The sequence below is a fragment of the Parus major genome, chromosome 2, assembly GCF_001522545.3.
Source record: "Parus major isolate Abel chromosome 2, Parus_major1.1, whole genome shotgun sequence".
Taxonomy (NCBI): Eukaryota; Metazoa; Chordata; class Aves; order Passeriformes; family Paridae; genus Parus; species Parus major.
Genome location: NC_031769.1, coordinates 73,070,139 through 73,096,822, shown reverse-complemented (window position 1 = coordinate 73,096,822; position 26,684 = coordinate 73,070,139). Strand labels below are relative to the sequence as shown.

At 36.9% G+C, this 26,684-nt stretch overlaps 1 long non-coding RNA gene across 1 annotated transcript; it reads right to left on the bottom strand.

Moving 5' to 3' along the window:
• Positions 1-5,247: 5,247 nt before the first annotated feature.
• LOC107214868 lies at positions 5,248-26,248 on the bottom strand. The gene is made up of 3 exons (XR_004496005.1): positions 26,152-26,248; positions 25,007-25,073; positions 5,248-8,638 (listed from the first exon to the last, which is right to left on the bottom strand). It is a non-coding gene; the product is annotated as an uncharacterized LOC107214868 (long non-coding RNA).
• Between the last annotated feature and the right edge of the window lie 436 nt (positions 26,249-26,684).

Below are 26,684 nucleotides of genomic sequence, written 5' to 3'. Positions count from 1 at the left end.
ACCTCAAGTGACCGAAGGCACGTTCCAGACTGCATGACATCATGCTCACTATATAAACTGGTGGCAAGTAGGAGGAATGGGGGGACATTTGGAGTGGTGGTGTTTATCTTCCCAAGTCCTTGTAACATGTGAGGGGGCCCTGCTCTCCTGGAGATGGCTGAACACCTGCCTGCCCATGGGAAGCTGCAAATGAGTCCTTCTTTTCTTTACTTGTGTGCATGACTTTTGCTTTCCCTCTTATCTCAACCCACGAGTTTTCTACCTTTGACCCTTGCTATTCTCTCACCAATCCTACTGGTGGGTGGGTGAGTGAGCATCTGCATGGGGCTTGGCTTCTGGCTGGGATTAAACCATGACAGTCAAAGAAATAGAAAAGGATAGTGGCTGAGGGATGGATGTGGTCCACAGGAGTCAATGTCCGTCTATGAACTTGTGTAGCTTCAAGCTAGCTGTTTAGTTCTACTTTTAATCCTAAGATTTACAACTTTTTTTCTTGTGTGCCATTTCCTCTTTCTCCTCTTTCTATTTCTTCCTGTCACATATGGAAACTTTGATTAGTGTTTTTTTTTAAAAAAAAAAAAAGAAAAGTTATTTGAAGATCTATGACTTTATCACCAAAATAGCTGTACTTCATTTAACATACTGAAGTATCACTCAGAGCAGGGCATGAGAAAGTTTAAGTGGTTTCAGCACTCACAAAAGCAGGAATTATAGCAGGATCAAAATCACATTTTTGGTGATGAAAAAGCTTCATGGGCACTTTATAGGTCCTTTGTATTGCAATTTAGTGAGCCAGACTCCACCTACTTCTGATTAACTTACAATATCTACCGCAGAAAAGAAAAACATGTTGCTTTATTCCTCATGGAATTGCACATCTATTGACCAATCTCTGTTGTCCAGTACTCGTTTCCTACTCTGCAAGCCATAGCCTAGCTGTAAGGCTTTATGCATGATATATACAAAAAAAAAAAAAAAAAAAAAAGAGCTAAGTACTTCTTATGTCTGAATTTTTAACTTTCAATCCATCTCCACTGTTTCTCACAAAAACTTGTACATTTCACTTAGGTAATAAAAATAAGCTCAGTCCAAATGCGGATTTAGATGCCTTGCAAAGACAGAAATATATGCATGAAATAATGTTTCATGTGCTGAAAACAAAAGAAAAGTCATTAGCTGAGGATATATTAGCTTCTAACTCTTCTCATTGTTCCATATAAAAATGAATCACCTATGCTGCTTCTCTGCTACACTCATTACCAAATAGTCAATAAAGTGTTTTCTATTAGATGCAAGTGTAACAGTCTTTCAAGACAGGAAAAAATGGTGTTGGAATTTTGAAAGCTGAAGCCAGTTCTGATTCCATCACTGCTGGATTTGCCTGATTTAACCAAGGTCCGTTCTTCATTAATGTGGTGATTAAAAGGGAGTCAGGTTCATGTTCTCAAATCAGGAGTGGAAGAGGTGGGCGCAGTGAGATGTCCTGCACAGTGATGGGCACACGCTGTTCCCACCCAAAATCAAATCCCTCGAGGTACACACTGGACCTCCCCATCCTCCTGCATAGCCCACAGAGTGCACTCACATCCTTGAGAGAAAGCAATCCCAATTGTAGCTTTTTCTCTGTCTAAGGCAGGAATAACTCAAACTGTTTTCCTCAGCATACATTCAATATGCACTACAGAAATTTTATCCCCTTCTACACTACATATAAAGTTGGGTTGGGCTGGGCCCACTAGATCCTCTATTGCTGACTAACCATGTGGCTTCTGCTAAATGTGTATCCCAATGCAATGAAGGTCCCACTACCCATTACTCTCAGAGTAATCTTTAATAGTGCACTGTATTCAATCTTTCCAGAGGCTGGTGCATGATAGGGAATGAGATATAAGACATCGCTCAATGCCATGCTCTTCGGCTCAAGTGTTTATGAGGTTGTTTCAAGAATGAGCCCCACTGTTGGATTCAATTCTTTCTGGGTACATGTCACTATAAGGCTTGTGTTTTGAAGTCCAGGGTGGTTCCAAGCAGTGGCATGTGGCACAGGATAGTCCAGCCATTAGGTTTTGCTTCCACCGTTGTAAGCACATGGCACTTGAGGTCACAGGTTTGGGGAAGTGTGATAGTCAATCTGCCAGGCCTCCCCACCTTCATGTTTCAGCCATTGTTCTTTATACTAGAGAGGCTTTATAGCAGAACACTTCACATTCACAGATAACCTGTACGATAATGTCTGTGGTAAAGTCTAATTAGCTCAATTGGTTAGAGCATGGTGCTAGCAACACCGGAGTTATGGGTTTGGTCCCTGTATGGGCCATTCGCTTAACAGCTGGACTTGATGATCCTTGCGGATCCCTTCCAACACAGAATATTCTGTAATTCTGTGAAAATCTGCCCCTTGATCATCAGCCTCTGTATGTGTTGCATCTCTTTCTTGATGGCCTTGGGTGTCATGGGCCCCCTGAGCTAGAAATAAGTCACTCGTGTTTCCAGTCCAGAACCACCTAAGCCACTTCAGTCTTAGTAATCTGATTTACTTCCTTGTTGTTTTGATGTTTCCAGTGGCCCAACTCCTGTGTGCATGAGCCTCTTGAAGTACATGGCGTACCTTCACAACCATGTTCTTCACCCAAGCAACAATATTTTGCCACAGCTCAGAGGGGTTTAGTTCTGTGCTGCCAGTTGCTCTGCTTCCACTTCTGTAACCACTCCCAGAGGGCATTTGCCAACATCCATAAGCCAGGACAAAGATAGAATACTAGCCATTTTTATTGGTTAGCAATGTCTAAAGCAAGATGGATGGCTTTCACATCTGCAGACTGACTTGATTCACTTTCTCCTTCAGCAATTTTAGTGATGTGTCATGGATGACTCCATACAACTACCTTCAACCTCCAATGCTTTCCTACACTACTGCAAGACCCATCAAGGCATACTCCTTCTCACCACATGGTAATATATTACACAGGGGAGACTGTTCAGCACTGGTCACTGTCCTCTGATGGCATTCCCAAGTCTTTGCCTCCTGGCTGGACAGACCACTTCTAGGATTTCTGGGGATTATTATTTGAGCTTATTATTTGATCAGTGAGACTCAATTCATGGAGCATCAGTTGCATGATCTGTACAGTACACTCTCCTTTTGAACAACCAACAGCACTGGCAGTTGAGGTGTCAGGAAGAGCTGTGCTTCAGTACCAATCACTTCTGAAGCAGGTCAAATCCTTTTGTAAGCTGCCAGTATCTCCTCAGTTGGTGTATAGTGGCTTCAGTTCTTCTGTATCCCTGACTCCAAAAGCCTAGGGGTAAACCTCAGGTCTTCCCTGGTGTTTTCTGCCAGAGGCTTCAGATAGGGCCATTCTTTCCAGGTGCAGTGTAGGGAACATTTTTTGCATCTTGCCTTTTCCTGACTAGCCCAAGGGCTACTGAATTAACTGATTCAGTAATTAATTAATGTCTGATTTATTCAAAGGCTTGTCATTGCTGTGGGTTCAATTTTAAATAATTTTTCTTCTAGGTCATTTGATAGAGAGGGCTTACAATCAGACTGCAGTTTGAAATATGCATTCTCCAGAAGCCCACAATGCATAAAAAAAGCTTGTGTTTCCTTTTCCTTGGTTGGTGGAGACATTGCTGTTATCTTGTTCTTCACATACTATGTTCTTCACTGGCATCTGGCAACATTCATCTTTCCAGTTTACTCCTAAAAATCTGGATCTCCTGTGCAGGTCCCTCAACCTTCTTTGGTTTACAGCAAAATCAGCTTTCAGAAAGATTTGGGCTATTCTTCCTTTACTCAGAAACTTCTGTTGCTGTATCACCCCACACTAGGCACCAAGAAAGATGGCTGTGGTTTAACCCCAAACAGCAAGTATCACACATATGTTTGCTCACTACCCTCCCCACCCTGACCCTATGGAATGAGGAGGAGAAAAGGGACAGGGTAAAACTCATGGGTTGAGATAACAACAGTTTAATAATTGAAATAAAGTAAAATGTACCACTACTACAACTACTACTTTTAATTGCATTGCAAGGGGTTAGAGAGAATGAGAAGCCAGGAAAATCAAGTGATGCACAATACAATTGCTCACCACGCACTGACCAATGCTCAGCCCATACCCAAACAGTGACCTTTTCCTCATGGATAATCTTATGTACTGGACATGACATTCTGTGGTATGGACTAACCCCTTGACCAGCTGTCTCAGCTGTGCTCCCTCCCAGTTTCTTGTGTAACTCTTCACTGTTGGAACATGAAAATTGAAAATCCTTTGATTCAGAGTAAGCTCTATTTAAAAACCACTAAAATACAAGTGTGTTATCAGCATTATTCTCATATGAAGTCCAACAGACAGCACAGTACTAGCCACTAAGGAGAAAATTAACTCTATCTCAGCTAAAACTGAGGCATAGAAATAGAAAAATGGGCATGAACTACTCTTTTTCATGTACTGAAAACAACAATAAAAAATCCTCAGCTAAAGACATTAGCTTTTAACTCTTCTAATATTATCACTCTCTATAAAAATTAATCATCTACACCGTTTGTCTGCCACACACTTAGCAAGTGGTCTACAAAGTGCTTTCTATTAGGTACAAGATGCTTCAGTTTAAAAGAAGACTGACTTGTATAGCAACCCTAATGAAACTTTCTGAACCTTTGTGGATAATGTTTTACAGAAAATGGATAACAATGACTGCATGTTCAACTGCAGGATATTTAGGACACAGTAATAGTTTCAATTATGGAATACAAAATAGTGTTTTCTAATAGATGCAAATTGTAAATTTCAATATTATTCTGCCTGGCTGTTCCCATCTGCAGGAGCTAAAGAGCTGAAGTAAACATCCAGAGTAAAGGGATGTGGTGAAACACAGCTAGACCCAGCGTAAGAGAACAGAGTTTTGAAGGCAAAAATCACAGATGGAAATGAATGGAATTTGTGAACCCATCTTCTGTTTGAAAGTGTTGCATTTAGTCTTCAATAACTTAAGGAAAGGAGGGAAAAGGAATACAGAAGAGATCTTCTGTTATTTAATTCTAGCCTAAAGAATAGCTTAGAATACTTGAGTATCTCTTACAAAAATTCACTTCTTATAGATGATACTTCCCTAAGACCCTCGGGATTGGTTTCAACCAGGAATTCGCTGGTGAAACCCACACCACATTTCACAACTAATTTTTGAATAGGATCTGAACAAACTGCCACTAGACAGTTTTGGTATGCAAGGATATAACTTTATTAACTATTACACAGATTTCATGGCTTTTCAGTGAAATAACATTGCAGCAAGCTCAAAATAATTCCTTATGTCTAAATATTTTGTTATTGTGAGCTCCAATAACAGAAAGAAATGTGGTTTGCAAAAATGGGATATCTGAGCTTTGTCTCTTGATGAGGACAATCCAAAGCTTCCAAAAGATGTACTCTGACATGGTTTCCTATTGCTGGGAATAATACGGAAGCTATTGCTTAAAGCCCAACCCAAAAATGAATATTCTGAATATATTCTATATAAAGACTGATTTGTTGTAGGGTAAAGCAAACATATGACTGTGCATGTACAGAGACTTTAAAACTAGTTCAATTTATTGTAACTTTTAGGAATGCACTTCAGTTAGGAGTCACTACTCTTTGTGCTACCACATTTCAAATTAAGGTCAAATTCCAAAATGAAGTTCAGAAGCTTCCTGAAAGGAAATTCGTCAGATTATCTAATAATGGATGGATAAGACATGGCTGAGGAGTGACAGTCACTCAAATAGTGGTATTAACTTTCCAATTACCTTTTTCTTTTTTGCTGGCTCCACTTCCCTTAGCTAGCAGGTGATAACTGGAACACCTAGGAGGATCAATGGGCTTGCTTCCTATGATCAGGATAATAATGCGGTTGACTTAAATTCATGTTATATTTGACAAAAGGCAAGTAGAAAGACTGATTTTACCATGTTCTTGCTGCTGCACACCGGGTAAGGCACAACTATAAGAAAGTAGAATGAGGCTCGATCTTTCTTGGAGACCAGGTGAACATGCCAGATCCCAGACAGGCAGGGAGACCGTTGCCCATGAGAGGGATTTTCTAAGGTGGCAGAAGGGCAGCTGTGAGCCAAACTTTGGTGTGATAAGAAAAAAAAAGAAACAACAGAATTTCCTAAAGACTCAGTGATGACTGTGTGAAGCCTCCTTTACCAGCCTAAAATGCCCTTGACACTTGATAAATGAGAGCAGTTTGAGGTGATAACTTTCCAATTACAATGTGTGTAAGACTGAGGCAGAGGCAGGAAATGACTTTCAGAACCTGTATCTACTGGCAAAACTGACTTTTTTTCAAATTCAAAATTAATTTCAATATAAAATATGCTTCAATATAACATCATTAAATATGAAAAGCTTTCTGGTATCTCTCAGTGTCCTTTAAGGAAAATATAAAGTTCTACCTCAATGCTTTTGTTGCTGTGGGGGTCTCAGAACATAATAAATGTTCACACAGCAAATTCCTATAAACCCAAGTGTACTGAAGTGTATACAGATTTAAATTGCTAGATTTAAAATAGAAAATATATTTATGTTATATAGAATTAAATTACTCTATTTAAAATAGCAATAGCATTTATATTATGGGGGTTTTATCAGTTGTTCTCTTTTCCACCACGTCAGCACACAGTACTGTACTAAAATGCCAGGACAGCTAGGGCTGTCATGCAGTCTGTCAGCCTGCAGCTGCAGATAACTTTCTTGTTCCTCTTCTACAGAGCACATCATTTGACAGAACAGTGTCTATCAAATCACAGCTTTTCCTGCAAACACTGTATTCAGAGTGAAGCATAGAAGTTCAATTGAATGAACTTGGATATTACATTTTAAATCATTTCCTACATGAGACTTTTTAAGACAATAATTTCTACCATTACATTCCTGATAAGTCCATAGGGACATGAAGATGTGCCTGCCAAATATTAGCAATTCTCAGTTCTCTGTCGTTCAATATCACTCCAAAGAGGTAACAAAGCTATTTAAAGTGACTTGGACATTTGCAAATCCACTCTGCAAATGCAGTTAACTAAAAGACAGTAGGAAGCACTAATCTTACTGCTAATGACACAGCACTGGGGGACAGGAGAATAGAAACCTGGCTGGCAAAACAGTAAGCTGAAAGCCATTATCAGCACTGAAAAAACTGGGTATTTCAAATACCAGAGACATAAGCAGTTTTCTGACACCATTAGCATTATGCAACCTAGTAGGTATCAAAAATCTTTTGTTCTCCTTCATAAATTACACTTTAATTTAGTTGTAAAATAATAAGCAGGTATGATGTAGAGATAGTTGTCAAACAATTACATCCTCCTTACCATGTTATTTCCTTAATGTGATACTTAATTATATCTGAGTGATGTATTTTAGGGTGTTTGAGATGCATATATTCTTTGCAATACCTACATGGCTTGGTTTGTAGTCCAAGCACTGAGGTTACTGAAGAGAATTAAGAATTAGCTGTTCACCATAGCATGAATGGAAAAGTAGAAGAATGGCAGAAATACAAGTTTGGATTTTTGTTTGTTTGATTTTGTTTGTTGGTTTGGGGTGGTTTTTTTTTTGTTTGTTTGTTTGGTTTGGTTGGGCTTTATAATTTGTTTCTGTTTATTATTACTTTCACAAACACTTTTCCCAGAAGCAGTGACAATAGGCATTTCAGCAATTTATATTAAAAAAATAATCATCCTCTTCCCTAAATTCATATTTTACAGACTCAGCAATGACAATGAAACATATAAAATATGAGTGCTTTGAATATAGATAGCCTGCACAGATCACAGCATGTGTAAAGAAAATTTAATTAGTATTTCTCTCTGTGGCATAAAATATCAGAGTAAATAAGCACATTTTTCAAATATGGGAGACATTTTATATCTTCTAAAATTCTACCCATTTCTCAGGTTCACTTCAGGCAGCCATTCATACAGAGAAATCTTTTCAGAAATTATGAAGCTGATTTGGCATGACAGATACATAAGGCTTAATTTAATATTAAACAAATAAAACCAAGCACTATATGCAGGAGGTATAAAGGCCAGCTGTAATGAGAACAACTTATATAGCTTGGAAGACAGAGAATATGGCAGTAAGAAAGGTGATTGATGACAGAAAAAACTGTACTAACAAGACATCCTTGAAACCATAAGAGTGTGCCATGTAAGGAAATGCAGGTAGTGATCACTACTCATCCTAGTGCTGTCAGTCTATATGACTCCTTAAGATGATATTTATACTCATTTTACGTGAATGTCATGTACAAACATGTTGTTTTTCTTCATGAACTGAACAAAAACAGAGTTGGTGTTTCTAAGGTGGGTTGCAGGACAAGACCTATTTGTTAGAGTAAATTATGCTGTCAACTTGGACGATCTGTTTCATCTAAAATACAATCTTGTCTTCCCTCATTAGCTGTCCAGAGCAGAAAATAGAATTACAAAAATGGATTCTTTCACAGGGGATGTCAGACCTCTCATGTGTAACTCACTGGAGAATTATTTCTTTCTTTGTCATACAAGGAGACATCTGGAAGTCCCATAATGTGTAAAACGGAATGGAGACAAAAGTTGATAGCAGTCCTGTCAATGTCCTGCAAAGTACTGCAGAAAAAAATCTTAAATGAGACTTTTTAAGAGGAGCTAACACGAGAGTGAAACTAAAAAAGCTGTAACTAGACAAAATTCATTTTTATAATCATTTTGTGGAAAAACCAAATGATTCAGCAGAAATAACCATATGCTTGGTTTAAGACAATTTAGAAGGTGGGCTCTCTAAAATGAGTTATCTCCCCTTAATTTTAATCAATCTGTTCCCACCAATACAGAATGCATACAACTAGACGTAAGTTCAAAATAACAGTTTACTAACAAGCAAAAGAACAACATGAGAAAAAATAACAGTAAATAACCATCAGATGCAAAACCATTAAATCTCAGGAACATGATTCAAGCATTCAGGCCAAAGCCTAATCTACCAGGTTTGCCCATACAGGTTTTTGCAAACCTCACAAAGCAAACTAATTTAATAGGAGTGTATGCAGGAGTTCTTCGTTTTTGTAACACCCTTTAGTTATAAAGTTAAATTTTCTATTTTGAATACTTCTCAAAGAAAATGGTTTCTTTCTAGGAACAAAACATTGTTGACTTCCAACAATGACTGATTCTCTCATTCAGTGGTTTTTGTTCTGTGTGACATCACTGCAGGTTACTTACACAGCAGGACATCTAAATATTACTCTCTCTGAATTGAAAATTTATCAATTTTCTGATCATCCTTACTGTACTGAAAATGTAAGAACATGATAGCTCAGAATACCAAGCAAAAAATGACATACTATTTTTTGATAATCCCTCTGTACTAAAAAATATCATTTATAGCCATTTAAACTGAAAAAATATTATTCAAAGAGCTTGCACTATCTATGTAAAAGATATGTTCTGGATTAATTTTAAACTAAATTTTAAAACTTGGTAAATTTCAATGAAAATAAACAGGTATCTCAGAGAATATGCTGGATGAAAGAAAGAATTAAATATTTTTAAAGGTGTCATGACATGTTCCCATGACAAAAAATTGTAATTATAAAATTTAAGAACAAATACAACTCATTTCACATATAGCAGCAAATTTCAAGTTCACGACATTAAGTAGAAGCAACAGCTATCCACAGAATTGTTGAGTCAATGAAAAGTAACAGCTGGTGATATGCGAATCCAATGAAGTTACTGAAAAGAAAAACTTTTTCAGCTTCAATGTGACTATAAAAAGAGTAGCATTATTGCACTTAAGGTGAATAGACAGTCTTATATTCTTACACTCCTGCTCACACACAGTCCTGTTAATCTGTTGACTGTCTGTTCAACCATCATATATTCAATCCAACACCAGTGTTTCCAAGGCAAAAAAATAAAGGCATAATGCCACATCCAAAACATCACAGCATAAGTTCAACAGGGATAATGTTTCATTGCAGCACTTCTTATCAGACAGTTCTCTGTGAACTTTCCCAGCATGGGTCAACTCTCATGAGCAGCAGCCCTATTGCACGTGATACAAACATCAATTCCTCCCAAGGGCACACAGTCCTCCCAAAACTGCTGTGATGTGGGTCACTCTTCCAGAGGTGCAGCCCTCCAAGGACAGGCTGCTCCAGCCTGGAAGCAGGGCCCTCTCTCTCCACCGTGTCTCCCAATGGATCACAGCCTCCTCCAGGCATCCACCCACTCCAGCATGGGCACCTTCCCCATGAGCTGTGAGTGGATCCCTGCATCCCCTGTGGATCCCCATGGGCTGCAGGGGCACAGCTGCTTCACCCTGGTCTCATCACAGCCTGCAGAGGAATCTCAGCTCTGGCACCTGGAGCACCTCCTGCCCCTCCTTCTCCACTGACCTTGGTGTCTCCATGTGGTTTACCTCACATGGTCTCACCTGCTCTTCTCCAGCTAGGAAAAAAAAGCCTGTGCCTCATTTTGTTTTGATTCTCTTCTTAAATCTGTTATCACAGAGGCGTTATCCCCATCTCTAATTGGGATATTAGAGATGCCCTGGCCAGCAGCATGTGCATCTTCAGAGCCATCAGGGATTGGCTCTGTTGGACATGTGGAAGCTTCCAGCAGCTCCTCAAAGGAACCAACTCTGTGGCACCCCCCACTACCAAAAAGAACTGTGTGCCAAACCAATACAATCAGTTTTACTTTTAAGCATAAGCGTTCAATGCAAAATTTGGTAGGAGAGTAGGGAGAAGAATATTGTATTAGCATATTGTATTGCAATTACAAAATAGTAATTTGACAAGAGCTTGAACTAGGGGAAAAAAATTCCAAACCCATGGGCCAGCTTTGCTTAAATGAACAAAAATAAGCAAAAAAAAAAAGGAACAAATTAACAACTTAAACTTCTGTAAGAAAAATATTTAAGTACTTTTTCTTGTATATACACTGGCTGAAAAAATAAGGCAAGTTTCACATCAAAAGCCTATGTCAAATCCAAAGCATAGGTGAACAAGAAGTGGTGTTTTATCAGCTGAGACCTGATAGGAACCTATTGGAAGAAAGCAAAACATTTAGACACTGGATTTCCGGGTTAAATAAACACATTTTAAGAAACATGTACAATAATCATATGTGTTCTTGGTGGATTTGGCATCAAAAATTGAATTAATCTTTCATTGTTTTTATATTAGTTTACAATGGTATCAAATACTTCTGTAAAAATACTCTCTTGGCCTTTTAGAAAAAAACTTTTAGACCACTGAAATTTGGAGGTTTTTTTTCTTTTTGAAGGATTTCCCTAATTTCCTTTTTAATCTTCATATGCCTTTCACTTGATGACTTATGAGGTTCTTTTTATTTGAAGATTTAAATCCCATTTTCTTTGTTCATAATTTTTTCTTCATTTGACACTAGCCCGTTTGAGTTTACCACATTGTATTCATTTTTAGTATTCCACATCTGTAACCAAAATCTCACTATGGAAAGAGTAGTGACAAAATCCTGGCCATACTTTATAACACTTCACCAAATACTGCGAAGACTTTGATAAAATTTCAATTTCTTTCATTTAGTATCATGAACTCAGGAACTGTCAGATAGCATCAATAAAAAAAAATATTTGACACAAAAAAAAGCAAGTACTGAAATATCTGTTTTGCTTGAAAATTGCTGGACCAGTCTACCATTTTTCATTTTCAATATAAGATACAACAAATACCTTATAAACATCAAGGATTTTTCTGTAGATGGCAGGAAGAGAAGGAAAAATTGCTAAAAATAATGAAAAAAGAAGACTCTGTTATGACATTTTCTGATCCCAGCATTTCGTTCTATTCCATCTTCCTTTTTCTTTGTAAAGTCCTCCCAGAGAACACCCTTGAACATTTACCTTTACCTTAAATAACCCAACAAAACAAACCAACAAAACCTACAAAAAAACCCAAACTTACTTGAATGTTGTTACTGCTCCCATATTAGTTTGTAAGTAAAAAAAAAAAGCTCAGACTCTAAAGGAAACCTAGAGCAAACATTAGTAGAAGTCATACTAAAGCCACAGTTCAACGTTCTATTAGCCATTTGAAGAGAGATATGTAATTTTACTGTCAGATTTCTGTGGATTCAGAGAATTTTATTTTAATTTACATTGTACACTATTTGAACACAATGACAGCCAGATGATTTTAATTTAAGCAGAGAAGAATTTTAGATTCCTTTTGAAAGGCTGTCTTTCTCCTTATATTTGCTTTAAAACTGTTAAGAAAATTAATAAAATTTTCTGCCTTTTTCATTTCTTTGAACAGTGGCAGTATATCTGTTCATTTCTGGGTAACTCCAGAAATAAATTTCCTGTGGAAGGCTAAATCTCAGCAGTGTACTTTGCGTTCAGAGTGGATGCAGAAATGCTTCATCCTAGTTTATTGACAGCTGAGGTGGACCAGAGTGATATCCTTGCCAGGAAACTGTCTGAGGAAAACCAACACTCTTAGACAAACACAACCATAAAGCAACAACAAAGGAAACATCCTAGAAAACTTGATTTAAACTAAGAACAATGTAGTGCTGGAGTAGGTTTGAACAAACCAGGGTCTAGCAAATGTTCTTCTATAAGACCATATTTAGAAGCTATCAATAACCATTTAGTAAAAGATATATTAATCTAAAATGGGATTTAGACAGAATTAAGGCACCACACCAAAAATTCAGAAAGTATGTGATTGCAGTTCAATACTCTGAACATCTAGCAGCGATGGATTGCTGGTTCATCTGGAGATTTAACGATCTTATTTTCATTCTCAGTCTTTTGAAAAGTAACACTAGGTGTATTATTTCAGTCAGTTCATAGTATTGAACTTTACAACAAAGTCAGTGCTTCCATTGGCAAGACAGCATGGAAATGGATGGACGGAGAGAACCCGAAGGCCTTGGAAAGCACTAGCTGAGCATGATCTAGTAGTGTGTCCAGGTGCAGAGATGGCCAACAGCACCCTGGGAGTTATTCACAGGGACATAACCAGGACACTCTGGGGAAGGACTATACCCCTCTGCCCAGCACTCCTAAGTTCCCATCTGTATACTCCAAGCTATGGGATCCCTCCAGCACAGGAAGGAGGGAGGGCCCTCAAGTTGGCTGAGGTCTGTGACACTTTTCCTGTGAGGATAGTCTGAGGGACCAGGCTTGCTCAGCCTGGAGAAGAAATGGCCTTGGGTGGAAAAAATGCAGCCTGCTGGTACCTCTGTATAGTTTATCAACAAGACAGAGTCACCTTTGCTGTGGTGCACAGTGGGGAAATGAGAGACAGCGAGCACAGGGAAAAACAGTTCTTTGCAAGGAAACTCTTTTTCCTCTGAAGACAGTCAAGCAGTTGAAGAGGCAATGCAGAGAGGTTGTGCTGTCTCCATTCTTGAAGATTTTCAGGGTTCAAGATTTTCAGGATAAAGCGCTGAACAACTTTGAGCAATTTTCCTAGCATCCTATTATCCTGTTGTTTCAGAATGAATGAGAACCAACCAAAATTCCTTGATGAACATCTAGATTTTCAAATGAATGGTGTGGAATCTGAATGCCCTATTCATCTGAGGCAAACTCAGTACCTCTTTCTGGACTTCTGTTAATGAGGACGGACTAACCATTAAAACATTGTAGGACTTAAGCTGTAGATGCTTAATTTCTTCATTAGATCTAGTCTTAGTCATCATGGCATGAAGGCTTTATGGCACTTGTGTAAAGGTTTTATCCAAAGGAAAAAAATAAATTCTCTTTTTGCTGTCACTGGCAATTTAAAAAGCTAATTTGCAAAACAACTTGTGCATTAATGGGAGGCCTTAGGGATATTTATATGAACCCTTTAAATTAAACCCTTCAAATGCACTTTTTAATCCTATAGAACTGACAACCATGCATTTAGCTAAGTTTATTATTCATGTCATAATGATTTATGGGCATTTTAACAAGCTACAGCCCATGTGTTATGTTGTCATGTCTTTTTGAAGATCAGTAACTCGGATTAGCTATGCAAGTGTATGGCTATTTCTTGTAAGATACTTAACAAAAGACATCTTTTAATTCAGGATTTTCTCCAGCTGTTGGAGAACCATGTTTCTGTCAACAGCTGATCTTTAAGCTGCAGCTTTTTCTTCATGAAAATGCTCATTGCACAGCTTACATTTATTTTTTGTTATTATTCTTGTTCCTATAGACTTGTAAACTAATATTACTTCAGCGTTATAAATTCAAATGCAAACTATGTCATTTGAAACAAGATTTTCTCTAAGAAGATTTATAATAAGTAGCTTGCTAAACTGTCTGTGAAGTTTAGCTGACAAACCTAAGAGCTCTTGTCAGCAGTTAATTCTTTTGGAAGAAGTAAAATAAGGTATGGAGACAGACAAACAGAGGAAGATGGTTGCAGAAAGAAAATGTTTAACAATGGTATGTTTAGAGACCAATCTAACTTTAAACTTAACAAAAGGTGTCAATGAAATTTGTCTTTTGGTTAACACAACAGATAAACGACGAATATTTTATTTGTTATTAGAATATCTAGACAGACTAAAAATTCAAAGATCCGTAAATGTCCCTGTTTCATTCCCAGTTTTCAGCACCGAAAAGACTATGGTGTGTTGACCCTGGCTGGATGCCAGGTGCCCACAAAAGCCACCTTATCACCTTTTTCTGCAAAGGAAGCAGACTCATGTCTCTTCTGAACAGGGGACAGAAAATACAGTTAAACAGTCGTGAGTGGAAATAAGGACAGATAAGGGAGAGATCACTCATCAGTTACAGTCATAGAGCAGATTGAACTTGGGGGTATTAACTGAATTTTTTACCAAGAAAATCAGAGCAGGATAAAGAGAAGAAAATACATCTTAAAAATCTTCCCCCTGAGTCCTCCCTTCTTCACAGACCTACCTCCTCCACACCAGTACTGCAGGGAGACAGGAAATGGGAGTTATGGTCAGTTCATCACACACTGTTTCTGCCACTGCTCAGGGAGAGGAGTCCTTCCCCTGCTTCAGCATGGGATCCCTTACACAGGAGACAGTTCTCCATTAACTTCTCCAACAGGACTCCACCCCATGGGCAACAATTCTTCACAGACCGCTGAAACATGGGTCATTCTTCCACAGAATATAATCTTTCAGGCACAGCCAGCTCCTGTGTAGGTACCCCACAAAATCAAAAGTCCTACCAGGAAAATGTCTCCAGCATGGGATCCTCTCTCCATGAGTCAGCAGGCAGGGTCACAGCTTCCTCTCAGGATGAGGCTCCAGTATGAGGCTTCTCCACAGGTTGCAAGTGGATCTCTGCATCCCCATGTACTTCCATGGGCTGCAGGGGCACAGCTGCCTTACCGTGGGCTGCAGAGGAATCTGTGCTCCAGTGCCTGGAGCACCTGCTGCCTCTCCTTCTGCACTGACCTAGATGTGTGGAGAGTTGTTTCTCTCACATGTTCTTATCCCACTCTTCTCTGGCCACAATTAAAATTGCTCAGTAACTTTTTTTTAACTCTTAGATATGTAACCCCAGAGGTGCTACCACCCCCTCTGACTGGTTTGGCCTTGGCCAGAAACAAATTTGTTCTGGAGCTGGCACATGCTGTGTCAGACATGGCAGTAACTTCTTGCCATGTCTCACTGATGTCATTCCTCTAGTTCCCCCACTACCAAAACCCAACCATACAAACATGACACAGTACCCAATGAAGATCCATACAAAAGGTTTACAACAATTTTAGTTTTAGTTTTCACCTAGATATGTCGTCTTTTGCTTTTTGATTTTTAACGTAATTTAAATTTGAAGCAGCCATTGTACATTTAAAAATCTCTGATATTTTATTTCATGCTGTAGTCAATCCACACTCTCTAGATAACAGACAAGTGGAATACACCTTGCTGTGATAAAATACCCCAGCTGACTCCTCTGTGGTTTGAGAGTCTCCAGCCCATCTGGTGATCTCTCTCACCTACCATTGATATGATATTAAGCCCAGGCACTGTGCTGGGAAGAGGAAGTCCCACTGTTCTTTAATGAATGTTACTAGTTTGTACCTACATTGAAAGATACACAGAGAACTGAAAATGTCAAATTAAATGCTATATAAGTGGTAGTTGCTTACTTTCTGTGGCACTATGCTAGAGCAACAGTCCCTGAAAACTATTGCAGAAAGCACAGAGTATTTGCTGAAGATACTATCTTTCAAATATCTCCCCTGCTATTCCCAATACTGCAGTCTCCATGGTGAAATAAAATTATTTTAACAGCATGGCCTGAAAAAGAGAATTTTTCTGAAAATTCATGTCCTATCTGCCTTTTAATGCAGCAAGCATAAACCCAGAACTGTCATAGGGAAAGAGGAAGAAGCAGTGAGCCTTCTAGTCTTCTGTTGGTCCCCACCTATTCCAGGCCTGGCTGGGATGTAAGTAACTTTCCTTTAAGCAGCCAGTATGGTGCTGGGCTTTGGCTTGTGACTAAACAGTGCTGATAACACAGCAGTGTTTTGTCTGGGGTTCAACAGCACTTGCACTTTCTCCCACTGTGCTTCCCCAGTGAGCTGGAGGTGAGCAAGAGGCTGGGAGGATACAACTGAAGCAAGTGATCAATATTCTGTACCATATGATGTTGTGTTAAGCCATAAAAGCTTATAGAAAGAAAATAACAAACAAAAAAAACAACCAAACAAAGAAGAATGTTGATGGTTAAAGCATTTTCTTTCCAAGTAACTGCTCATTCTGAAGTCCTGCTTTCCATGAAGTGGTTAGATCCCTGTCTGCTCATAGGAAGGAGGAAGTAATTTCTTTTTTCCTCTCCTTTCTCCTCTTTTTTACCTTTTGTTCCACCTATTAAACTGGTTCATTTCTCAATTCATGAATGTTATCACATGCCTTTGTTTCTCTCTGACATGCAGCAGAAAGGAGTCAGTTCCATTAAATGAGGTCAACCCACTAAACCAAATGCTGAGTGGCCCATCTGTGTTACTGAAACATGGATAGAAGCAGGCTCACAAGGGAAATGTTACACAGAAACAGCCAAAACTGAAGATTAGAGGTTCAGAATGAGTAGTGATATTTGCATGCTTTCCCACAAGTAAAATTTAATGTCTTTTAACCTATTATAATTGCTCTAAAATGTAAGCTTGATAACAACCCTTACAGAATGATGGCTGGTATTCTAAAGAGCATACTTGCTGAGATCTTTGTTCTTTCATTGTGAGCAGACATTTTCACACAATTTACATGATTAATGATAATATACTTACAGAAGATTAGTGCCACAAATTTGATTCAATCTGCCACAACTAAAAAAGGAAGCCAGCTATAGATGAAGCCAAAGATAAACAGAAATACACTACACTCCAAAATCAAGAGTATTTGACCTTTTGCACTAAAATACTGAAGTTGTTGCCAGACTATTCAGCCAGAGGATTCTGCACTTTTCATTCAAGATCAAATTATTGGCTCAGAGTAAATGTGTTTAATGTCCAATCATACCATGAGAGTGATGCCTTGAGAGGCTGCCTAGAACAGAGGCTAGTTGGAGTAAAGAAATAAAGTAGCTATTTATTTAAAAAAGCCTTCAAAAGATACACCTTGGGCAGTACAAGAGCCTGGCCGAGGCTACACCCAAGATGGATTATAGATCATGAGTTCTCACACTTTTATGAGTTTGGTCCATTTTCATATTGGGGTTAATTGTCCAATTACAGCTTCAGGTTACAAAATCACATTCTCCCAGTTCTGCTCCCCCCAATTCACTTCTCTTTATACTTTTTGGGGCCTGAAGCAGCAACAGTGACTGTGGTTCTCAGACTGGAAAAGGATTGTTTTGTCTAACCAAACTGTGAAGGGAACTTGCTAACACTCCATATGCAGTTCAGAGCTACAAACCAATGTAGTACAGAATCCGAATATGAAAGCTAAAACTAACTTTATAGCTAAAGCTAAAACAGCAGAGGAGAGAAAAAAACTGAAAGGTGTGAAAGTTAACTAGAACTACTCTAGAAATTTGATCAATTCCATTTCAACTAGTGCAAATTGCCACTGTTGTTACAGGTAAGATGACTTAATTTTTCCAAGGCTGTGAGACAGAATGTCTGCATAGTGTATGACAGGGAGGATGACAGACACTCAAGACAGGAAGAAAGAGAAGTGCTGGAAGTGAGGACCCTGTTTTTGTGACTAGTACAAAATGTGAAAGTGGCATTTGATGTAGAAGAGGTGAAAAAGGACATAAGCTTTTTCTGTGTGTATCTGGTCCACATCTCTGATTCGTGTCATGCCTCATTTCCAAGTTCACCCTGGTGCTATTCTGTGATGGCACAGTACTTCAAAGCCCTTTTTTGGTGGGGATGGGAACTCTACTCTTTCATGCTACAATTCTTCTAAAGCCATTTTCACTGAAGAAGAAAATAGGAAAAGGTGGCATAAAAAGTGAAACCACTGAAAGAATGTTTTCCAAATAACATTATGGATTTCTCCTGGACAAGAAAATACAAGAAGATTTTGATTTGGTACTGCACATAATATCTAAGCAGAGCCTAAACCAGAAGTAAACCTCTTCAGCTTCTACTTTCTACGCAACATAAAGTAAGAGACTAAAATGAAAATTGAAAATTAAAATGTGTACGTTTATTTTGTTAATGTATATCTAGTAATTGAAATTCACAGCTATCAGTACTATTAACTGAAGTTGTTTACATATTAAAACAGACAAAATTTGTTTTTGACATAGTCACGAATAATTTAGATGATTCAACTTTTAAACTCTGTATACAGCATTTTTCAAGAAGAAAAATACCAGTTATTTTGTTGTTCAAACTCATCTAATTTTTAGTCCTTTTCAGCAGAGACAAGAGAAATGACATCACATAAATTAATAATTAACTCTGCTTACTTTTATTATTTACCATTGTAGCTGTAAGTATTCATCACCATAGTATCTGAGCATCTCAGATATTTCAGTGAATTATGCATAAGTCCACCAACTTGTTGGGCATTTCTGTTATTCCTGTTCTACATTTCTGGAAGACAATGGACACTGATGTTGATAGACTGATTTTTCAGAGGTACTTAGCATCTGCTTGCCCTACCCATTCCCTTTATTTGCATTGCAAACCACAGGTCATTATATTTTTGTTTATAATTTGAGGACTTTGAAAATTCCATTTTGAAGAAACTTCCTTACTTGAGATAATTTTTTTTACATGTTTTTAAAGCTTTTTTTATTTTTGCTAAAATATGAGGGTGTAAAGCATTGAAAGTAACAGAGAACTTATCTGTGGACACGCAGCTTGCAGCTGATGGCTGCTGATGCAGTCAGAAACAGGAAGCAAAACATAAAAGTGTAATTAAGCTTTTTTCTATTTTTTTTTTTTTTCTTATTTGGAAACACACATTTTTTTCTCTGCCCAGGAAGAAATGTTATGCCATTGAAATGATCCTTATTCTCAAAATACACTACATTTCTTTTAAACACCATTATCATATAATCTTATTCTGATTATACAATTGATACTCCAGGTACTCCATTAGTGCTCAGTCATCATAACAAAGTTAATAAATGAGGCAGAGATACACTTCTCCATTGTTTCTCTTGAACTGAGATGTTAATACAATGTAATGCAAAAGAAGAACAAAGGGAGGAGCTAGAGGACACGAAAGCCAATATTTTTTTTTCCATTCCTTACACAAAACATTCAGTTCTAAGTTCAATACCCAAGTAGAAAATGTATCAAAAAACTTTCTGATCCTTTTTATCTAGAGATAAGTAATGTTGACTATATGCATAGATAATTTTCCAGGATCCTATTTTTTTTCCTAAAGTGAAATTTTAGTAAAACTGAAAATTCTACTGGCACAGTAGGATGCACTGGCAATTCAAGATTGTGATTCTGCAAGAAAACTACACTGCTGTTGAAGCACAAATCTGCAAATCTCATTTCTTCTGTTTTTGTCAGAATTAGCCACAGAAATAGCTTTATTTGAGTAACAAGTTGCTATATCCTATTGCTTCATAAGGCATCCTGTCACATTGCAAGCAGTTACACAAATTCTCTTTTTGTCTTATTGTCTACATGGATACAAATACATCAATTTCAAAGGAACTACAGCTATGGTAATGCACATATTGAAGTATCAGTTTTTGTGAACTGAGGACAAAGCAAAAGAACATACTACCCCTCTATGCACAGGTTTGGACCACATTTGAGGTAACATTTAAGCTAGTACAAAAAACTACACACCATTTTGTAATGCTATAAACACCAGTTTATAATGTTTGATTATTTCTGGTTTTGTATATGGAAAGACTACAGGTACTGGGTAGAACTGAGGAAAAAACTGTAATCCTGCTTGCATAACTGAAAATTTAGCAGTAATACTCCATCATTGTGAAATAACATTCACATCTATTTAGCCCAAGCTCAGAACAGATGCTCAGCACGGACGTTACACAAGCCATGAGTTACTGCAAAAACTGCTGTTGCAACATGTGATTGTAACAGATATGAGCCTCAGTCATCAAGCATTCAACTACTTTGAACATGCATTTTCATTGTATACCTCTAGGAGAAAAGGGTATATTGTGAAAATGTAAACAAAAAAATTACTACCAGACAGTAAAATTAACATTTATGTAAATATGAACATAAGACTGCAGTGTAGAGAGTGCAGCCGTCACACTGGAAAGAATAAGGTTGTGATCCCTGGTTATTCTCTGCATGCCTCACAATGTTAAAACCACGATGTGACATCCTGCCATCTATATCCCATATACTATTAAAAATCTCTAAGAAAAATCCGATAAAAAACTGAGTTATGAAAAGATGAGAAATCCAGTTTATTTGTATATTATTAAGGATTTAGTTGAGTATTTCTGTATGGAGGAAAAAAAAACCAAACCCACTACATAAATATTGTAAAATGTTTCCTATTCTCAAATAAGTATGTCTGTTACAAATGTGGTCCCAAGTGATTTCATGTTTGGACTCTGTACTAAAGGCATCCAGATGGTGTAGTAAGAGACTGTTCCAAAAATGTAACTGGCATCCTTGCTGGCAGTGACAGCTTCCAACAACTTAAAGTTGTAATTTCCTTATTCAACAAACAGAGAGAGTTTTGTGACAACACTGGAGAAAATGAGAGTCTTTAAGAATTTATGACATGGTAATCTTCACCTTTTCCATCCAGCTGAGAATGTTCCCTTTAGAGCTAGAGAGCAGTTGTTATCACACATTGCCCTTTTCTTTACCTTCCTCTTTCATAGAAACTGTTTCTAAATCTTCCTGCTCTCAGAAAGATATACCTTCAGTCAGGATGAGGAAAAAAATGGTCATGATTACACTCCAGGGCATATATACTTCCCTTTATTACATTTCTTCCTTTTAACTTCACTACGGTCATTATTATTGCCTCATAAAATATGGCAATGGTACCATTATTGCTCCTAGTCCTGAAATGCTATAGATTTGATAGCACAGAGAATGAGGAGGACATAGATTTCAACACACAAAAATCAATTGGAAGTGCTTTCAGGTTAGCTGAGAAGTAAGCATGTAAATTATTAGACCAGTTATGGACCAGTTTCCAGGCTGGCTGCAGACACTAGAAGGTAACTCACCCAAACCCCTGGGGTTTTTAACTTGTCCCTGCTAACTGAATTATGTCTTCAGCAGTATGACCAAAAGAGAAGTTTTAAGTCTCATTTCAATTTTTGGAGAAATTCAGACTTTTTATGTATAGTTTTTGTAAAACTTATTCACTGACAATCTTGTGCCCATGATCAATATGATTGCTAGGTTCTGCTTAAAAATACGCTACAACCAGTGTTACAGACAAGTTGAGTTTGTCTGCAAAATTATCAGGTAATTACTGTCCAATAGTCATGACTATATGTGACTCATGTCAGTGGCATGAGAACATTTTTACTCTTCGTTACATGATGTTTGACATTAAAAATGATGTCCACTACTCAGGTATTAATTAGTTTGCCTTCAAAATGTTCCAAGAAAGAGATTAATTTGGTTTTTTTAATATTTAATGTGAATATAAACAACACTTATTAAAAGACAAATAACAAATTTTCTGACCTTGTTTATATTTCATAATGGGAAAAAAGGGCACAGACCCAATTTTATTCTTTGAGAACCTTTAAGTAATTGTATTTGATCAACATATTTTGTTTTCTGAGCTGAGTAAATTACAACTGGCTTCCTTCTAATTTCATTAATTGATACTACAATGATTATTATAATGTTGAATGCCATAATAAGCCTATGGGTTAAAGCCTATCTGGATTGACAAGGAAAAACTTCAGAGAAGCAGCAGAAGAAAAGATATGCCTGTGGAATGAGATTCCACAAAGCCTCTGATAAAACTTGATCAGACCGAGTACCAGGTGCCTGATCAGAGGAGATCCTGTTACGCCCACCTACTAATTGATGACTGTCCCGACAGTTCTAAAGACGAGTTTTTCAGAAAGTATGGAAATTATACTCTAATTTCTCTTGGAGCAAGTAATGTTATTAAGAAAAGTAAACCTCTACTTGTTACCTTTTCAGATTTTACCATGTTTCTGAACATATTCATATCATAATCATCAAAAGCCTGATATTTTATCTGTTCTGCACACTCCACCCACTTATGATAAGAAGAAGCAGGGTTAGGAGGGACATATCCTATTCTAGCAGCAGACTTATATGTTATAGACTCCTTTTCTTCAGTAACAGATGGTAATTATTTTTTTTTGTTCTGTAAGGCACAACAACGACACAGATCGCTGTTGGCAAATCACCATCAGATTTATTACAGGAGGTTCACATTCTTATTCAGATTATATTAGTGCTTTATTCCATGAGTAATTCCATCGAAACTGATGAAACTACACCTACTATAAAGTTCTGAGAATCTGACCATAATTTCTTCTATCTGCTCTTTCAGCACTTTAGATTATGAAGTGTACATAACAAAGTTCAGAAAAATTAAGAAAAATCAAAAGTCAGAACGAATAATAACTAATAACTTAGTAATAACTAAGGGGTTTTGAGCTAGGTGACAGATTAATGTATTATTTGAAAGCAATATAAGTCACTAACTTCTCAGTTGACACATACCAAAATATTTTCTCTAATCAAATGTACCTGTTTTGTCTCTAGTCAAACTAGTCTGTCAGATTGAATCATTTGAGAAAGTTAAATACATTGACAGTGAAATAATGTTTCAATCATGTAATATATGTCAACCCTTTTTATTTAACCAGTGCTATTTGCCACATTCTCTTTATGTTGTTGTGCATTCTAATGGGCACCTGAGTGAAAACCGAACTCTCACTTCACATTAGCTTATACAGGTATTCAATAGAAGTATTACACTCATACAGATTCAGTGAATAAGGAAATTAAATCTTGGATACATGCTCTATTTGTCTGACTGAAAAAAAATTGAACAATACAGACGATTGAATAAAATAGATGTTTCAAGGCAACTGTTTCTGCTAAGTAAATAGGAGGAGTAACATATTCACTTGAAAAAAATAAATGAAGCAGGGCTGGGTTTTTTCCAGTCACTGTATGGGGTAATTTTTTTCATTCTAGCAGAGATATATTCTTTTAAAATCAATATATTTGCATCCATCACAGGCTAAGATAATCACCTGGGATGATGTACCTATCCCAAAAATATTTATTTTCTGATTTATACTGTTATCTTTCAAGTCCAGCAGTATGAAGATAAAAGCTTTACTGGTATTGTTAGGAAAAAAACCTGTAAATCAGGAGAGAATATTAAGTGCTCAATTTTGATGGATTAGCTAGGATTAATACTTAGTCATGGAAGACATATTTTGACACATCTATAGGCACATTCATGTTAAAAGATATGTTCATGGAACCTATCAACTAAAAAGTCTCTCCAAACTAGATCACTGACAGAATAGGAACTGAAGAAAGGACAAAGAATATTAAACATAAAGACAACTTTTTTGAATCCTTCTAGGAATATCCTTTAGTAATTCTAGTAATTCCATTACTAGAAGTAAAAAAAAAAAAAAAAATGCATCTGCTGAATTTTAAGGTTTTTTTTTTTTTTTTTTTCTTCACTTGAATAAGAAATAACTAGTGGTTTTGGAACTCAGATAGTGAAAAGATTTACCAAAAGTCAGCAGAACTGGCCTGAGCAGACTTTTTTAATAGATGCCTGCATGCTATGATTGTCTGAAATACAAATTTCTGGAATCTAAAAGCTCCTCACATTTACCAAGTGCATCTTCAACAGTGCTATTTATACATCATTAAGTATTATGTAAGTCATCTGGAAATGATTAGCATAAATTGATTTATTTCATAAACTGAAACAGCATTTAAAATGTCTGTGTCTGATATAACAGAAGCTAGGTAGCTCAAGACATATGTCTCCATAGACTGTGGTTTCAGGTTTGATTTAGTGACTCTCTAATCAAATAACTCACTTTTATGTAGAAGCTGTGTCTCAAAGCTTGATACACTCAGTTCCACTTGAAAGCATTTTATCATTCTTCATTACACAGTGTAGAGCCTGGCACGTCTGCCCTAATAAAGTCAATCCCAAACAATTTGGAAGAGCCTTTTTAAAGTAAACCCTTTACTTAAAAACAAACCAACAAAAAACCAACACTAATCTTGCCAAGAGTACCAACACCATGACAAAATACTACAGTAACTGTATTTCAGGTATGCAGATAATTTGTTTCCCTAATAAAGAAATCTTCCCTTGTATTTTATTTCTGAGTTCTAATCTGCTTTCCCTTTTATTCTTTCATACAAATATGATTTTCTTCAGGGTCTAAACAACTTCTAAATCCTAACAACGGAGATTTGCCTCTGACAGATTTTTTATTTTCTAGGTATCTGCTTCCTTGGCAAACATCTCTTCCCAAATGAAACAGCTTCCTTGAATGTATAAACTACATAAACTCTCAGCCCCAAAATTATTTTTCTCATATTTTACCTTATTTTTTTTCCAGTACTGACCCATCCATCTCCAGCCAAATTCTTTAAAACAAGGTCAAATTCAGCTATCGAACCAGAATAAGAAAAAGAATTTGTGCTCAACATTGCATATCAGTTCCTTTTAACTCTTCTGTTACTATTTCATATTGTCTGTTAACATTCTTTAAGTATCACAGGTGAACAGACTCCTTCTGAGAAGATATGACAAGTTTTACTAGAATGTAGGATTTAACATAATCCTTTTTGTTATAATAGCAAAAAAGCTGTTAGTAAAAATCATGCAAACGGACAGTGAAAATATGTATCAGATTTAAAGATGTACAACATCTACAGAGAAACTTTCAAGAGCATGATACAGGTTAAGTATTTCTAGATCTAAATACAAATGGACTTCAGAAGTGTTTGATATCTTAACCCGTGGTTGGATCAAAAGTTTCCAGGTGTATAACTTTTACTACAACTGTAAAAGTACTCTTTCTAGTGACAGTGATTTTCTTTCAACCTATCAGATCCCTATTTCCAATTTTTTGCAGATCAGAATCCCTAATAGTATTTCAGTAGACTTTGCAGTTGCACTTTATAAATCCTCATATTTCTGCCTAACCTTAGGCACACAGCCTGCGTGACAAAGGCACAAGCCTGTGTTCCAAGTACACTCTAATGAGGCTTCTAATTTAGACTCATATAGAGATGTGTTAAATTGGACAGTCAGGATCTCACCCATGCTGACAAAGGGACTGTTTTTCAAGCAGATATTAGACAGAACAATGGCAGAATCTGATTTAAAACAGACAGTAATTGTAGCAGGTCTAGGACATTCTGTCCTAAAACATAATGCATGTGTTGAGTCTAACAATTTTTTTTTCTTCAGAATACTGTGAATGCTCTAAAAGTTGCATTAAATATTCATCTATTTCTGAGTATAAGCATCCAATCCTTCCATATTTTTGGGTTTGCTGCTCTACATTCTTTCAGGAGTTCAGCAGTTATTTAAAGAGCTATTGCTTTTACCACACCAGGCATAGGAAAACACAGTCCTTCTCAGAAATCAATTTTTAATAAAAATTCACAACTTATTACAGATAAACTAACACTCATGCAGTTTATTCTATTATTCTAAGTCTTAAAAAAAAATGTACTTACAATGACAGAACATCCTTTGACCTCTTCCAATAGAAAGTTTGATTACCTGTCATTCTTCAAGCAGCAGGATGTTTTGAAAAATACTCCAAATACTTTAAATGTTCTGCAAAAAACAGCATATAGCTGAATAACCAAGGATAACTCAAACTCAATTACTTACTAACATTTCATTTTAGTCACAATTTTGTTGATGGATTGTGTTGATATGTGCTGTGAATTCAGAGAGTTCGGGTAAAATGGTTTTCTGAGAATATTTACGCAAGCAAAACACTTGGTGTTCATATAAAGCAAACACAAAAGATGAATACACAAAATAAAAATATTTTTCTAAGTATTGGAAGAGTCTTACAAGTTTTGCAATTGCTGAATTCTATAACTTTATCAACTTAAGTAGCATCTGATTAATAGTTCTTTACAAAGTGACTGGAATACCTCATATTTTAAATTTACTGACGACCTAACTATAACCCAACCATAAATACACTTAATTGTGTTATGAAATTTGAAGATCCATTTATATAATAAGTTAAGGG